The 18,769-nt window shown below is 35.0% G+C and overlaps 1 protein-coding gene across 1 annotated transcript in view; it reads left to right on the top strand.

The window, feature by feature from the left end:
- LOC127941903 (coiled-coil domain-containing protein 74B-like) overlaps positions 1-18,769 on the top strand; it is a 267,944-nt gene that overhangs the window by 28,907 nt on the left and 220,268 nt on the right. The gene's annotated exons all lie outside the window — the stretch shown is intronic.

Raw genomic sequence — 18,769 nt, 5'->3', positions numbered from 1 at the left:
GCCTTGACAAAGGAAAGCAATGAAATGGAGTCTGTCGAGGAATGGCAAAGCAGCAAACACAGCTGCAGAGAGAAGAAGAGGGAGGGGCTGATGGATGTTCCCCTCCCCTCCTGAAAGAGAAGAACACACTTCAGCATGGTGAAAGACTGAATCAAAGCAGGAAAAGGTGAATCTTTCACTTGAGACTTTTCCTGAGGTTGAAAAGAACATTATGAAATGCAAAACTCTGGCAGAAAGCAACCAGAAGCCAGACTGAGAAGAAGCAGAGAAACAACGGAGACCGTACACCACAACATCAGGTCTTTGAGTGCCATCACAGACTGACGACCCAGTACAACAGCCCAGGCTGATGATCTAACCAGAAGGACTTCCATCCCTTCAGTGCACAGGTCCTGCAACTTCAATGAACACACAGAGACTGCTTCAAATTTAAATTATTTTATTTCATTATTTTATTTACTATGTTTTAATCTTGATTATTCACTGGTCTCACAGCACTTCCTTAAATTCTGTGTTTTAACTAACTTTCTCAATCTGCTTTTCAATAGGTACCAGTCCAGCCTCATGTCTTAAAGAAAAAATAATAACTTTGACAGACAGAAGTGAGTACTTGACTCATCAATCAGATAAACATGGAGCTGGATTTGGCATAGTAAGACAGTTTCATTAAACAACTAGGGGGAAGTGCATAACTGAATACTTGACAACAATGCTGAGTGCTTTGGGAAAGAAGAAAATAAATTAATAAATAAAAAAGGGTATCCTGATGAACAATAGGAAAAATATATATATGGTTGAAAAAATAGAAATATTGGTCACTCCATTTTGTTTTAAGGTAATTTTCTAAGATAAAACTGAATAAAATAATATTGAATAAAAAATTATTCCAGAGATCCAAAATCATGTAATCACATATACTGTCATCACTGGGGATAACCAGATGGAAATGTAGATGGTCATGGATCCAAGATATGCAGAGATCTCCAATCCTCTTCTCAGAGTCGCTCATGAGCAATAACAAAAAAGTATTTCACTAAACTTTAAATTAGACAAACACATGACATTTGAGAAATGATAATTGGCTCTCTCAAATGCTCAATGCCTAGGCCTAAAATTCTAAACAAATTCATCTAGGAGATTTTGGAAAAAGGAAGGAAAGGAAGAAAAGAAAAGTTTTTGGCAAAAAAAAAAAAAAAAAAAAAAAAAAAAAAAAAAAAAAAAAAAAGGGGGAGTGAAAGTGTGTGAAAAAGTATGAATGATGGTGTTGTATGGCATGAAAGAGAGTGTCTGACGAGACACTGAGGCAATTCAATCAATTTGCCCAAACAGCTGCATACAAATATGAATGTGGGCCCACAGGGCAAACTTATGCCCAGTAAAATAATGACCATGGATGAATTTGGTTAAGTTTCCTGGTCAGTACCAAGGTCTTTGTTGTGGCAGAAATAAAAACAGTGCCACACATGCGCAGCGTATAACATGGGAAGGCAGAGCAAAGCAAGCTTGCTCTGTCCACCCCACATCTAACTTTCTTTTCAGCATATCATGATGGAGCTGATTGTGTCAAAAGGATGATATATTGTCTTTCTGACTGCTAAAATAAAGTGGGTTGAGTGTTTTCCAGGTCAAAAGGCATATACTACTGAGCAAAATAGGAAAATATCCAGTGATATAATGGAACTCAGTTTACAAAACAAAGAAGATAACTAAATAAGCAAATTGCTGAGAATAAAATTGAAAGGAATTAAAAAATAGTAAAGACAGCACTGAAATTGTGAAAACTCAAAAAGGGGCCAAGACAGCCCTCAACCCACATTACATTTCCACAGGTCACACCAAGAAGGACGACTAGCAGATGAACAAATAAGCATGCTTGATAACACTAACAAAAAACTCTGAAGTTTTCCATTTACAGGTGACAGCAGTTCCAGTAAAGCCAAGGAATGCTTCGCTCCGTCAAAGAGAACCAGTGAGGGTGCAGTAATGATCTCAAGAGAGCCTTGCATTAATCAGCAAATCAGTTACAGAGTGACACCTGAGTTCACATCTCTAACCTTAAAATACCCCAACCAGCTTCAACAACCACACAGCATGAAGTGAGGGATGAAGGGCGTGCTAGTAACGACCCACCCTTGCCAACGAGGGAAAGACCATTGCAACGACTCGCAAAGAGTCTCCCTGGTGAAGATGGAATGAGAGAATGATGGGACTGCTATTGAGATCAAAATACTTGGGTGCAGATATGAGCCAACAAATAGAAAAGAAAAAGTGGAAAGATAATGTCAAGTAATGGTAGATGAAGAATTTGGAGGTTATTAGAAGGGAAATATAGATGTAGGAAGATTTGAAGGGAGAATAGAATGAAAGGAGCAAAATAGAAAAGCTCAAGATTTGTAAACTGAAGAAGGAAAAGTATGTGTTATGTTTGGGGGACAATGCTGTATTTATAGAAGGGAGCATTTAATGAAGTAATGATCAAATTGAAAAGGCTAAGAATGGTAGATAAAGAAAATGTTGGAAAAGACAAAATGTAAGACTGGTTCGATTTACAGTTAGGAGCATGTGGAGCATAGTTTATAACTAAATTGGGAAAGTTTTTAGGAATTGCATTATTGACAGGAGATTTACTATTTTACTGTATACTTCCTATATTGAGGTCACTAGTCAAAGCCACAGCTAAGCAAATTAAATTCAAAGATGTCAAGAAAATGGGAAAATGATACATAAAGTATCTAAGCTGAAGATCAACTCTTATAATATTGTGATATTCAATGTGTGATGTGATGTAGGTATTTGTATGCCTTTTATACATAACTGTGATAACCAGGCAAATGCTGAACCAATTTCATGTTAATGCTTTTAACAATGTCTACTATTAAAGAGGGGTTAGGGAGACTGGATCTTTTACTCACTCCTTGTCAAATTAGGAGGGAGATGTTTGGTCCAGTAATCCCTCAGAGTGGAATTTCATAATCTAGTCACTGGTGATAATACAATGTGACTTATTTAGTCACTAGGTAGTGTAAATAATATGACTGGATTATGGAGTAGCACTCTGGATAAGAATAATCAAATGTGAGACTTATTAAGTCTCAAAGGGGAGAATGTGGAAGATTTTTATTAGTAAGATTTTAATCAATCAAGAATAATCAATGTGAATCTAGCCATTTTTGTTGCTAGTTGTTTTTCCATTATAATCCTATGGGAAATGGATAGAAAGGAATATGCTTACGTGCAGGAATGTACAGGGCTAATGAATAACATATGGTTAGACATACATTAAGGACCTCGACCTCCCCTCCCTAGGGACTTAGGTAAAGTGTAATCTAAAGGAAAAGTTTTACCATGTGGAACCGCCCTGTATAGGGTATATCATGAGATGCAACCTAGCATTCGAGAGAACTTCTTGCAACAAGCTCTCGACTTTGTTTTGCTTAAAATAAAGTATTTTCTTCTGAGAGAAAAATCCCTGACTGAGTTTGATCCTTGGGAGAACTGGCAAAATACACCACACTTGCAGCTTTAATTCTTATTATTTTTTTTATTTTTTATTTAACCTTCCGGGGGTTTTTAGGGGCCTTAACATGCTCAAAAACTCTTGAAAATTGGCACACACATTGGAATCTGCGGCCATCAGGACGCCGCAGAGGCTGGGACCCGGGCGTGGCACAGGGACTCTACAGCGCCCCCTGGAACACCTTCAGAAATCTTGAACCATAGCTCACACAGACTTGCATGTATTTATATGAAACTCGATACACTTATAGATCTCATTGAGCCGAACAACTTTCACACTTTATGTCATAGGCTCCGCCCAACAGGAAGTCAGCTATTCAGGGCTGTTTAAAAAAAGCATGCTCTGGAATTTGAAATACTCCTCTGAGGTTTTCAACCCGTTCGCTACGAAACTCGGTGAACATGATCTCAAGACATTGGGGACGAAAAATTGCGAGGGGATTTTTGATATCTTGAACGGTTTGCCCGTAGCGAGGCGTGGAAATTATGGCGAGAAATGAGAAACAGGAAATGTCTAATAACATCCACATACATTTCCTGAATTTGATCAAACTTCATTGGTTTGTTCGTTGTATGATACCGATCGTATATATGTGACTATTAAGAGTCAACGTTATAGCGCCACCAACTGGCAGCAGGAAGTGAGTTATTTTCAAAATGTTTTGAATTCAGCATCTTATTTTTACTCGATTTACTTAAAACTTCATCAGAATAATGACAAAACACGGCCGATGTAAATCTGTTGTGGGGATATTAATATCTAATATGGCGTTGCCATGGCAACGTGTCAAACTTGAATGTTCTGTTATGATGAGTTTGAGGCAGACAACAACCTCAGATTTACATGAAACTCAAAACACATATCAGTATTAGTGATAGCTAGACAATGGCAAAAGCTTTTAAAAGGGCGTGAAGGAGGCACGCTATAGCGCCACCTTTTGTCAAAAGTGGGGGGTTTAGTTTTAGCTACAGACACCAAACTTGGTACATAAATTGTTCTTATCAAGACGGACAACTTTCTAATTCACAGTCATCAGCTACGACCAACAGGAAGTCGGCTATTTTGATTTGAATATTTAAATTGAGCTCTGATTTAATGCATTCTCCTCAGAGGAAATGTTCACTATACTCACCAAACTTTGTCTACATGTTGAAAAAACAATGAGGAACTTAAATTGCGAACGGATTTTGGTTAGCTTGAACCGTTTTGTCGTGGTGATTTTTTGAAATGACAGTAAAAAGGGAATCATTAATTGTCTTGTATTTTTAAATTGCAGCTTCCAAACACTTAAAAAAATTTCATACAGAGATCAAATCATTCTGAGGACATATGCATAGTTTCATGACTTTACAACACTGTATGATTAAAAGAAAATTAAAAAACTGTCAGACATCTCAACTCACTCTGTCCCTCTGTTTGAGCAATGTATGTGTGCTGACTGAGTGCATGTGTGTGTGTGAGTGTGTGTGTGTGAGTGGGGGATGGGCATGAGCTGAGTGGCAGACACAATGAGAGAGAGAAAGAGAGAGAGAGAGACTTAATCATCTCTTTAATCACCAGTAAAAAAATGTATTTTAAATTGTTATTTTTTGTTGCTGTTGCTAACATTGCTGTTTTCATTACAGCTTAAGAAATCTCTTAGGCTTTATCCTTTTCTGACAGTTTCAGGAATTAAAAACAAAATTCTAAAAATACTTATTTGTGCTGCAATTAATAATTTCAACTCATTTGATACTGACCTATTCCATCCTGTGACATGACATGTATCTACATTTTTAAAATCTCATCGATGTAACAGTAAAACTGTTCAGTTCACAGATCAAGACTAAGCTTCTTTCACAAATGCTTATAAGTCATTAAAGGATTTAATAACACTGTAAAATACTGTCTAATTTGTTAACATAAGTAAATGCATTGGTAAGGCCGGGTTCACACCGCAAGCTGCAGCAGAGCAGAAGCAGCGCGTATTTTTTTCGGTGCCTATGTTAACAGATGAGAGCGTTCACACCGCACGCAGAAGCTGCGCGGCAGAGCGTTGCAGAAGCAGAGCAGAAGCAGCAGAGCCGCGATCGTTTCGGCGCTGGGTCTATTTTTGCAGCGCTGCTGACGCTCAGTTAAAGTGAAAGTACACCTTTGATGCACAAAATAAATATGATTTCACACAAAAAGTGCTCTAACTGCACAAAAAAGCAAATCTAGGGTGTTTTAACAAGAACTAGAGTATGTTACGAAAAGGAAATTAATATAAAAAAATATGTATAGAAGATAAAGTGACCATGGCCAAAATGATCATGGCCAAAATACACATGTACTTAAACGAAAATTTGCCCAAAATTTGCATTAATGATATCTACTGTGTTCTTAGCAAATTACATAAAAAATTTATGATATTTAAAACCACATATTTTTCTATTTTTTATTATAATTTTATTTTTAATATATTTTTTTTTTTTTACAAAATCTGTTAAAGTACTTACAGTTCTATCCAAAAATAGACTTTTTTGCCGAAATACAAAAACAACTTTAAATAATTTATAGTGCTAGCTTAGCCTTGGAGATTTATTTATTATTAGTAGTTGTCCTATTCTTTTAACTAGGCCTATGTATTGGCAGAAGAACGGATGTTGTGCTAACAATCATAAACAACAGCACGTGGTGTCACAGGCGGTGGTCTTCAGAGTGCACCTGGAAAGACAATAATGGACGACACTCGTCTCATTGTGGAAGTTGAGAAATATCAAGTTCTTTATGATCCACACAATGTTCTTTATAAAGACTTGCAGGAGAAGGAAAAAGCATGGGATGAAGTTGCAGCGGCTCTTATTGCAGATGGTAATTAATTTTATAGTGTTTTTGACGCTTTCGCTGGCACACGAGCAAACAACTCAATATTTGATTCAAAATTGATTCAATTGGAACCATTTATTTACAATTTCTAAATTACACATAAGCACACAAATAACAAAAGCAGGTGATACATGCATATATAATAAACAAGTAAATGCTGATTTCAAGATGAGCAGGAAGTCAAGGCTGTGAACCATTTACAATACACATAATTTAAAACCGTTTATTAAATTGGTTTTCAGGGTGTTTTTTGGTAAATTTGATTGCAAACAAACCCAGTGACAAGATGGTAATATGCACCATGTTCTCTCCTACGTCGGTTAATGGGATGAACCCAAAGTCTGGGTCTTTTTAGTCTCCTTAATAACAAATATAGCGCGATGGCCTTTCTTCTATCAACAACACGTACTGCACGGAAAACAAAGACAGCAAAACAAAGATCCAACAAAAGTAACAATTAAATTATTAATTAAAAAAGCTTCTTGCCTAGTCTTTTTATTTAAATGTATTTTAAATGGGAAATAAAGCAATGCGAACGTACCCATTATAGAGCACTCTGACCAAAATCTGCTGTTCAGTTGCGCGCTGCCTCCGCTGCCGGTGTGAAAGCAAAATAGGCGCGCGCTGCTTCTGCTCTGCCTACCTGCTGCTAACGCGCTGCTTCTGCTCTGCTGAAACTTGCGGTGTGAACCCGGCCTAACACTTTATAATAACTGCACTCATTAGTAAATAGTCAGTTTATGCTTTATAAAGCCTTGTCCCAATATTAATAGTCAGTAGTAAGCAGTTTATAAATACAGCTATAAATAGCTTGTTCTTGGTTTATAAGCACATTTATTAAAAAGGAGAGTAAAGGGTCAGTTATCTTCCTATGAAAAATAAAAAAAATAAAAATAAACAAACAACAACACAGATTGATAAAGAACTCAGAAATGTTATTGTGGATTTATGATAAAATCAGCATGTAAAAATGAATTCATACTCCTCCGAGAAGACATAAGTAGTTCACACCAAACTTTTTCAACATGATGCCAATATACTGAAGATGTTAAATTGCGAATGGGTTTAGGATACCTTAAATGGTGTGGCCATACCGATTTATTAAAGTAACATAAAAAAATACAATAGTTATTTTACGATATCTTTAACATTCTTCATTCCAACTCTTCATAATTTTTTATATACGTAGAATTCATCATTTGAAAGAAGCACAGTAAGTTTCATAGCTTTATCATTTTCAAGAGCCAGCATAAAATTAAAACTATCATAACATATAAATCAAGCTTGCAATTCTTAGTACCAATAATGGCCACCAGATGGCGCTATAGGATTACTTTTAAATAATTATTGTAGAAACAAGTATGATTTAAATCATTTATAGAAATCTTTCAAAGAAAAAGAATATGTATTTTACTGATAAAATGACCCTCACTTAATTAGAATAATATGCTGAAGTATTGTGAAATACTGTGTATTAAGAATAATTATTTATAGGCTTTATGGACAGATAAGTTTGGAGTGACTCTTGAAGGATCAGCACCACATCCTCTTTTACCACTGTTTAAAGAATTTATCTTACAGAACAGGTGCGAATGAATTTTGGATACCTTGAATGGTTTTGTCGTGGTGATTTTTTGAAATAACAGTAAAAAAGGAACCAGTAAATGTCTTTTATTTTTTTAAGTGCAGCTTCTAAACACTTCAACAAAATGTACACATAGAAGACAAGTCATGCTGAGGAAATATGCATAGTTTCATGACTATACAACACTATTACAACACTATACAACACTAGAAAATTAAAAAAACTACCATACATCTGATGTCACTGTCCCTCTGGGTAATGTGTGTGTGTGTGTGTGTGTGTGTGTGTTTGTGTGTTAAGTGTGTGTGTGTTAAGTGTGTGTGCTGAGTTTGTGTGAATGTGTGGGAGAGGGGATGGGCTTGGTGTCAGAGAGAGAGAGAGAGAGAGAGAGAGAGAGAGGGAGGGAGACTTAATCATCTCTTTAATCACCAGCAGAAAAAAAAAGCAATTTGGTGTTGTTGTTGTTTTTTCATCATTACAGCTTAAGAAATATCTTAGGCCTCAACATCAACTGTTGCTAGCCTACTCCCAAAATTAATAGTCATTAGTAAGCATTTTATAAATACAGCTATAATTAAATTGTTCATGGTTTATATGCACATTTATTTTGAGGAGATTAAAGGCTGTAATCTTCCTAAAAAAAATAAAAAAATAAAAAAATAAAAATAAACAAACACAGAACTCAGAAACATTTATTTCAAGATGCAATAAAAGAAAACTGTACACTATATATATATATATATATATATATATATATATATATATATATATATATATATATATATATATATATATAAATATATATATATATATATATATATATATATATATATATAAATATATATATATATATATATATATATATATATATATATATATATATATATATATATATATATATATATGTATATACAATTGCATAAGTTTATATAAAAAATTTTTTATCAAGTGTAAAGGTTAATAATAATAATAATAATAATAATAATAATAATAATGCATTTTATTTAAGGCGCCTTTCAAACCACTCAAGGTCACCGTACAACAAGTAACAACAGTAACAATATTAAAACAAAAAATAACAGCAAATAACAATGTCAATAAAAAACCACAATAATATTAGAATAGCACAACATATTGTGGAATACTAAATTAAGACTTTATATATAGGCTTTATGAACAGATAGGTTTTGAGAGATTCTTGAAGTACTAGCATCACCTCCTCTTGTACAACGGTTTGAGGAATAAATCTTCCAGATAGTACCGCCGCTCCATATATGCAGAATACGCAGTCTTCGTAGAGCACCAACTCCCAGAGGGGGCACCATCCCAGTAGCTCCAAAATAATAAAACATGCGCCATTCTCCCATCCGCGCTTGCGACCGCTCGGACATTTGCGGATGAATGTTCGTAATTGATGGATGGACATCTATGCCAGGGTAAAAGACATCAGCAATCCGGCACAGAGAAAAGAAAAATAAAGTAAAAAACAAAACAAAAACAGGCATAAAGTTGGCTTGACATTGGACATTCGAGAGTCTCAAATTTAGGGACCGTCTCTAAAGTTACATGTGATATTGTTATACACTTTTCTAACGTCAGTAGCATTTGAAGAGAATGACTTACAGTCATAAAAACAACTGTAATTGTTCATCTAGGTGACAGCTATAATGCACCATTAAATTGAATGTTTCATATTTATTAAAACAAACTGTAAGTCATATGTACATTATGCTACTTTTTCACATGGGCTCAAAAGCAAATTTGAAGCTCAATAGCATTTGAGGAAAAAGACTTGCAGTCATAAACCAATTGTAATGTGTTCATTTAGGTGTCAGCTACGATGCACAACTTATACATTTTTTATATATATTAAAATAAAGTGTTACTAAAGTTATATATATTGTTCTGTGTATGTGATTTCAAAGTCTAGACGGGTCGGATTAACCCTTTAACTGCCATATCCCTTAAAATTTGATTGCCAGAGGGTTACTGTAAATGCTTATGCCCGCTGGGCACAGTTTTCCCGATGCCACCGGGGTGGTGTTGCACTGACGGCTTGAGCCCGCCATCGCTGCTTGCAGCTATATTTAGGGCTCAAGCCCAAAGGGCGAGAGGCCTATTGTTTTCCTTAGGATTATTTTTTATTATTATTATTATTATTTTTTTTTTTTTTTTCCAACGTCTCGGGGGCTTTTGGGGCCCTTAACGTGCTTAAAAAGTCTTGAAAATTGGCACACAGATTGGAACCTGCGGCCATTAGGGCCGGGCAGAGACTGATACACGGGCGTGGCACAGGGGCTCTACAGCGCCCCCTGGAATATGGAGGGCCATATATCATACATTCTTGCTAGTAGACGTATGAAACTCGGTACACATATAAATCTCATCAATCCAAACAACTTTTGTATTGCATATCATAGGCTCCGCCCAACAGGAAGTTGGCTATTTAGGGTTTAGTATTCAAATTTTTCGTCAAAGTTGTGGGGGCTTTTGGGGTCCTTAACATACTCAAAAACTCTTGAAAATTTGCGCACACTTTGGAATCTGTGGCCTTTAGGAGCCTGCAGAGGCTGGGACCCGGGCGTGGCACAGGGGCTCTACGGCGCCCCCTGGAACACAGTCAGAAATGTTGATGTATAGCTCACACATACTTGCACATATTCATATGAAACTCAGTACACATATAGATCTCATCATGCCGAACAACTTTCGTATTGCATGTCATAGGCTCCGCCCATCAGGAAGTCAGCTATTTAGAGTTATGTAAAAAGCGCATGCTCTGGAATTTGAAATACTTGTCATAGGTTTTTTTCTCGATTGCCGCCAAACTCGGTCAACGTGATCTCAAGACACTGGGGATGAAAAATTGCCAGGGGATTTTTGATATCTCGAACGGTTTGCTCGTGGCGAGGCGTTGAAATTATGGCGAGAAATGAGAAACAGGAAGTGTCTAATACCGTCCACATACATTTCCTGATTTTAATCAAACTTCATCAGATTATTCGTTGTATGATGTCGATCGCATATATGTGACTATTAGGAGTCAAAGTTATAGCGCCACCAACTGGCAGAAGGAAGTGTGTCATTTTCAAAATGATTTGAATTCAGCATCTTATTATTACTCGATTTGCTTCAAACTTCATCAGAATAATGTTAAAACACAGCCGATATAAATCTGCAAGGGGGATATTGATATCTAAAAAATTGTTGGCGTGGCAACATGTCAAACTGGAATACTTCTCAGGTGATTTTGAGGCAAATAACATACTTAGAATTTCACAAAACTCTGAACACACATCAGTATTTCTGATAGGAACTTAAATTGTGAATGGATTTTGGATAGCTTGAATGGTTTTGCCGTGGTGATTTTTTTTAAATGACCTTACAAAGGGAATCATTATTGTATTTTTAAATTGCAGCTTCCAAACACGTCAAATAATTTTTTCATACAGATGAAAAAGTCATTCTGAGGAAATATGCATAGTTTCACGACTTTACAACACTGTATGGATAACAGAAAATTAAAAAACTGTCAGACATCTCATCTCACTCTGTCCCTCTGTTTGAGTATATGTGCTTCAGACTTCCATTGTCTGAGAGAAATAGCGCCCCTACAGGTTCAATTCCCGGACTTTTACTTTCACTTTTAAATCGGTTAAAAATACAAACAAATACTTAGATTTAATTCACACTGACAAGCTAAACCAACATATCTGATTATTACCGGTTCAGGGCTCATGGATAAATTATTTCTGGCCAGAGATACGTGAGAAATAGGAGAGATGAATCACCGCTGTGATCACGAGCGTCTGGAGTAAAGAGCTCAGAGAAAACGAATTTATTCCTGTTTTAAAGCTTTTAAAAATAAATTATTACAGCGATATCACACAATCAACCAATTAGAACACACCAAGAGCTAAATTCAGATGTTTTTGAACTGTTTGTGTGAAAATGAAATATTTGTGGCTGCCTATCTGAAATCACCGCTCCGATCAGCGCGTACAGTGTCCAGCTCAAAACAAACGAATTTATTCTTGTTTAAGAGCTTTTTTAAATAAAATATTACCACAAATGCACACAATAAACCCATTTTAACACTACAAGAGCTAAATGCAGGTGTTTGTGACCCGTTTAAGTGTGCAAGACTATTTGAAAGCGCGACTGGCAGAATAACATATATCTCTCGAGCTGCAGGTTTCTGCCTTTCGTTGTAAGAACGAACACATCACGGACAAGATTATTTCAAAATACATAATAGCTTGGCGAATATAAACGAAAACAGCCACGTGAACATAAACTGGATCTACTGGATTTGAATATTAAAGTGACCACATTTACCACTTGCTTCTGTCTTCAATTTTAATCTATATAAAAAAGGAAACTCATTCGACTTGGCTGCTTTTTTAATGTGTGCATATTTATTTATTTACCTTTTTATACATTTTGTATAATTTCATAGTTTGTGTATTACAATTATAAAAACAAAAATAAATTTAGCCACTCACATAGAAATAGCTTAGGCCTTAACCTTTTTCTGACAGTTTTAGGGATTTTTAAAAATCCTAAAAAAAACTTATTTGTGCTGCAAATAATAATTTCAAACTCATTTGATACTGACCTATGACATCCTGTGACATTATATTTATTTGAATTTACATAATCTCATAGATGTAACAGTAAATCTGTTCAGCTCACAGATCAATACTAAGCTGTAATGCAAGCAGAACTTTCACAAATGCTTATGAGTCATTTAAGGATTTGATAACACTGTAAAATAATGTCTAATGTGTTAACATTAGCAAATTCATTGATAACACTTTATAATAACTGCACTCATTATTAAATAGTCAGTTCATGCTTTATAAAGCCTTGTCCCAATATTAATAGTCAGTAGTAAGCAGTTTATAAAAACAGCTATAAATAGCTTGTCCTTGGTTTATAAGCACATTTATTAAAAATGAGAGTAAGTTATCTTCCTATGAAAAATAAAAGATAAAAATAAACAAACAACAACACAGATTGATACAGAACTCAGAAATTTTATTGTGGATTTATGATAAAGCCTGCAAATGAATTCATACTCCTACTCATACTACTCCATACTCCTTTTTCAACATTATGCCTATATACTGAGATGTTAAATTGTGAATGGGTTTAGGATAGCTTAAATGGTGTTGCCATAGAGATTTATTAAAGTAACATAAAAAAATACAATAGTTATTTTACTATATCTTTACAATTTTTCATTCTAAATCTTCATAATTTTTTATATAAGTAGAAGTCCTCATTTGAAGGAAGCACAGTAAGTTTCATAGCTTTATCACTTTCAAGAGCCAGCATAAAATTTAAACTATCATAACTTATAAACCAAGCTTGCAATTCTTAGTACCTATAATGGCCACTAGAGGGAGCTATAGGATTACTTTTAAATAATTATTGTAGAAACGAGTATGATTTAAATCATTTATAGAAATCTTTCAAAAAAAAATGAATTGTATATATTTTACTGATAAAATGACCCTCACTTAATTAGAATAACAAGCTGAAGTATTTTGAACTGTATATTAAGAATAATTCTTTATAGGCTTTATGGACAGATAACGTTTTGAGTGACTCTTGAAGGTTCAGCACCACATCTTCTTTTACCACTGTTTAAAGAATTAAACTTACAGAATAGGTGTGAATGAATTTTGGATAGCTTGAATGGTTTTGCCGTGATGATTTTTTGAAATAATAGTAAAAAAGGAACCAGTAAATGTCTTTTTATTTTTTTAAAGTGCAGCTTCTAAACACTTAAAAAAAAAAAAAATGTACACATAGAAGACCAGTCATTCTGAGGCATATTTCCTCAGAATGACTGGTCTCATGACCATAGTTTCATGACTATACAACACTATATGGATGATAGAAAATTAAAAAAAAACTATCATACATCTGATGTCACTCAGTCCCACTGTCACTGTGGGTAATGTGTGTGTGTGTGTGTGTTAAGTGAATTAGGTGTGAAACTATCAGGGTGCATTTAGTCTCCAGCGCCAACATTTTACAGAACTGCCACTTTCCTGGAGTCTCCAGAATTACTCGGTGTCAGGCTCTGAGAGACTTAAGATTCCAAAAAATGATTTAATTAGAATACCATGAAGTATTGTGAAATACTATATATTAAGTCTTTATATATAGGCTTTATGCACAGATTAGAGTGACTCGTGAAGGACCAGCACCACCTCCTCTTGTTCGATGGTTTGAGGAATATATCTTCCAGAATCCAGGATTAAGATTTAGGAGCGCATTTTTATTCCACCTCCTTTCCTGAAAAGTCTGTCTTGCAGAATTGACTAAAAATTAATCTTCACATTAATTACTAATTATTTTGCAATTCTTTTTGTCAGTTCTTCTTGACCTGCTTTTTTCTTCTTCTTTTCTGACCTCATGACCCAGTCAGTATTTTTTGTACAATGGTCAAGTCTTAACTTATCCATTTCTGTATTGCATTTGTGTTTGATATTTCTCATGGGTATTTCATAATTTTCGACCTTACAGTTTGAGTTAAAAGTCTATTTTAGCGCATTTCATCTGTAAAAGAAAACATGCCTAATAATTCTGCACACATGAATATAAGGAGTTTTTCTCTTCCAGCTTTCCTGGACTATTGTATAGCACTCATAAATGATTAAATAAAAAATAATGGTAGTTATTAATATTTATATGGTTTGGAATTGGTAAAATGTGCTTGGAAAAAAATCACAATAAAACAATGTTTTCATGTTTAAGTTTGGAATATTAACTGACATGAATGAATGCTATATAAATATTGTTCATGTTAACATAATGTTTATAAATGAAATCTTATTGTACAGTGTTACTAATATATATATTGTTCTGTGAATGTGATTTTAAAGTCTAGATGATTCGGATTAACCCTTTAACTGCCGTAACCTTTAAAACCTCACTGCCAGAGGGATATTGTGAATGCATGTGCCCGCTGGGCACAGTTTACCTGATGCCACCGGGGTGGCGATGGCATTGGTGGCTTGAGCCCGCCATCGCTGCTTGCAGCTATATTTAGGGCTCAAGCCTGGAGGGCGAGGGCCCTATTGTTTTCCTTAGGATTATTTTTTATTATTATTATTATTTTTTTCCAACGTTACGGGGGCTTTTGGGGTCCTTAACATGCTCGAAAACTCTTGAAAATTGGCACACACCTTGGAACCTGCGGCCATTAGGGCTGGGCAGAGACAGATATACGGGCGTGGCACAGGGGCTCTACAGCGCCCCCTGGAATACTGAGGGCCATATATCATACATACTTGCACGTAGACACATGAAACTCGGTACACATGTAGATCTCATCAAACCAAACAACTTTCGTACTGCATGTCATAGGCTTTGCCCAACAGGAAGTTGGTTATTTAGGGTTTAGTATTCATATTTTTCGTCAAAGTTGTGGGGGCTTTTGGGGTCCTTAACATACTCAAAAACTCTTGAAAATTTGCGCACACTTTGGAATCTGTGGCCTTTAGGAGCCTGCAGAGGCTGGGACCCGGGCGTGGCACAAGGGCTCTACGGCGCCCCCTGGATCACAGTCAGAAATGTTGATGTATAGCTAACACATACTCACACATATGCATATGAAACTCAGTACACATATAGATCTCATCGTGCCGAACAACTTTCGTATTGCATGTCATAGGCTCCGCCCAACAGGAAGTCAGCTATTTAGAGTTATGTAAAAAGCGCATGCTCTGGAATTTGAAATACTTGTCATAGGTTTTTTTGCAGATTGCCACCAAATTCGGTCAACATGATCTCAAGACATTGGGGATGAAAAATTGCCAGGGGATTTTTGATATCTCTAACGGTTTGCTCGTGGCGAGGTGTTGAAATTATGGCGAGAAATGAGAAACAGGAAGTGTCTAATACCATCCACATACATTTCCTGATTTTAATCAAACTTCATCAGATTATTCTTTGTATGATGTCGATCGCATATATGTGACTATTAGGAGTCAAAGTTATAGCGCCACCAAGTGGCAGCAGGAAGTGTGTCATTTTCAAAATGCTTTGAATTCAGCATCTTATTATTACTCAATTTGCTTCAAACTTCATCAGAATAGTGTTAAAACACAGCCTATATAAATCTGCTGGGGGGATATTGATATCTAAAAATATTGTTGCCGTGGCAACATGTTAAACTGGAATACTTCTCAGGTGATTTTGAGGCATATAACATGCTTAGAATTTCATCAAACTCAGAACACATATCAGTATTAGTGACAGCTAGACACTGGCAAAAGTTCATACGAGGGCGTGGAAGAGGCACTCTATAGCGCCACCTTTTGTCAAAAGTGGGGGGGTTAGTTTTAGCTACAGACACCAAACTCGGTACAAAAATTGTTCTCATCAAGACGGACAACTTTCTAATTCACAGTCATCAGCTACGATCAACAGGAAGTCAGCTATTTTGATTTGAATGTGGATTTTTTTTTTACATTTAGCTGTGAATTAATGCATACTGCTCAGAGGAGAGTAACACTATACACACCAAATTTTGTCTACATGATGCCAAAACATTTTAAACAACTTAAATTGCCAATAGATTTTGGATAGCTTGAACGGTTTTGTCTCTGTGATTTTTTTTAAATGACATTAAAAATGGAATTATTAATTTTCCTGCATTTTTTAATTCCAAACACTTCAAAACCTTTTTTCATACAGACAAAAAGTCATTCTGAGTAAATATGGATAGTTTCACGACTTTACAACACTGTATGGGTAACAGAAAATTTAAAAACTGTCAGACATCTCATCTCACTTCTGTCCCTCTGTTTGAGTGTATGTGCTTAGACTTCCATTGTCTGAGAGAAATTGCGCCCCTACAGGTGCAATTACCGGAGTTTTAGTTTCTCTTTTAAATCGGTTAAAATACAAATAAATACTTAGATTTAATTCACACTGACAAGCTAAACCAACATATATGATTATTACCGGGTCAGGGCTCATTAATAATTGATGTGTGGTCAGTGATACGTGAGAAACAGGAGAGATGAATCACCGCTCTGAGCAGGAGCGTGTGGAATGACGAGCTCAGAAAAAACGAGTTTATTCTTGTTTCATAGCTATTAAGAATAAAGTATTGCAGCGATATCACACAATTCACAAATTAGAACACACCAAGAGCTAAATTAAGATGTTTTTGAACTGTTTGTGTGAAAATTAAATATTTGTGGCTGACTATCTGAAATCACTGCTCCGATCAGCGCGCACAGTGCCACAAGTTCAAAACTAACAAATTTATTCTTGTTTAAGAGCTTTTTAAAATAAAATATTGCCATAAATGCACACAATACACACATTATAACACAACAAGAGCTAAATACAGGTGTTTGTGACCCGTTTAAGTGTGCAAGACTATTTGAAAGCGCGACTGGCACAATAACATATATCTCTCGAGCTGCAGGATTCTGGCTTTCGTCGTACGAACGAACACATCACGGACAAGATTATTTCAAAATACATAATAGCTTGGCGAATATAAACGAAAACAGCCACGTGAACATAAACTGTTGAGAAATAAATCTGAAGTGGATCTACTGGATTTGAATATTAAGTGACCGCATATACCAGCTGCTTCTGTCTTCAATTTTAATCTATATATATAAAAAAGGAGACTCATTTGTCTTGGCTGCTTTTTTAATGTAGCGTATTTATTTATTTACTTTTTTATACATTTTGTATAATTTCATAGTTTATGTATTACGATTACAAAAACAAAAATAAATTTAGCCACTCACATAGAAATATCTTAGGCCTTATCCTTTTCTGACAGTTTTAGGGATTTTAAAAAATCCTAAAAAACCTTATTTGTGCTGCAAATAATAATTTCAAACTCATTTGATACTGATCTATGACATCCTCTGACATGCTATTTATTTGAATTTACATAATGTCATGGATGTAACAGTAAATCTGTTCAGCTCACAGATGAAGACTAAGCTGTAATGCAAGCAGAACACTTATAAATCATTTAAGGATTTGATAACACTGTAAAATAATGTCTTATTTGCTAACATTAGTAAATGCATTGGTAACACTTTATAATAACTGCACTCATTAGTAAATAGTCAGTTCGTGCTTTATAAAGTCTTGTCCCAACATTAATAGTCATTAGTAAGCAGCTTATAAATACAGCTATAAATAATTTTTTCTTGGTTTATAAGGACATATTTTAAAAAGGAGAGTAAAGGGTCAGTTATCTTCCTAAGAAAAATAAAAATAAACAAACACAACACAGATTGATACAGAAATATTTATTTCAATATGCAATAAAAGGAAACTGTACACTTGAATTATATATATATATATATGTGTGTGTGTTGGTATGTGGGAAGCACAGTTTTTGAGTGCACTGTAGACTTGCTCTCCAGGTGGATTCTGGTTGTATGCAGTCCATAAGGTATGGCTTTGTGTGTACATGTGAACAAGGAGAGGACACAAGACGTTTGAGATCATTTTTAATGGAGTTCAAGTAATAAAGAAAGACATTTGTTATGCATCTACATCCGTCTGCATGGACTCTGTACGTGTTTTAAACTTGCTAACCCCTATTATCAACGGCATTGGAAAGCCAATACACACACACAGACACATGTATATATATATATATATATACTTGATAAAAAAAAAAAAAAAAAAAAAAAAAAAAAAAAAATATATATATATATATATATATATATATATATATATATATATATATACATATATATATATATATATATATATATATATATATACTTGATAAAAAAAATATATATATATATATA

The sequence above is a fragment of the Carassius gibelio genome, chromosome A21 (assembly GCF_023724105.1).
Source record: "Carassius gibelio isolate Cgi1373 ecotype wild population from Czech Republic chromosome A21, carGib1.2-hapl.c, whole genome shotgun sequence".
NCBI lineage: Eukaryota > Metazoa > Chordata > Actinopteri > Cypriniformes > Cyprinidae > Carassius > Carassius gibelio.
This window is presented reverse-complemented; position numbering and strand designations above follow the sequence as displayed.